Genomic DNA, 216 nt, shown 5'->3' with positions numbered 1-216 from the left:
GCTTTTGTGTGGTTCACTGTCTTCTCACATGCAGCATCCTTGATGTTAGTTTAATATCTGTGTTCTGGAGTTTAATGTAGATTCACTGAACACAGAAAGGTAAATGAGACATGTACTTAGAAGGAAACACTTTATTGGATACAGACAGACAACTTTACAAATTACCTCTATAGTTTTCCATTGAATAAAGGTAGAGCCTTAGTTTAATGCTTTAAG

The sequence above is a fragment of the Notolabrus celidotus genome, chromosome 12 (assembly GCF_009762535.1).
Source record: "Notolabrus celidotus isolate fNotCel1 chromosome 12, fNotCel1.pri, whole genome shotgun sequence".
Classification (NCBI taxonomy): domain Eukaryota; kingdom Metazoa; phylum Chordata; class Actinopteri; order Labriformes; family Labridae; genus Notolabrus; species Notolabrus celidotus.
This window is presented reverse-complemented; position numbering follows the sequence as displayed.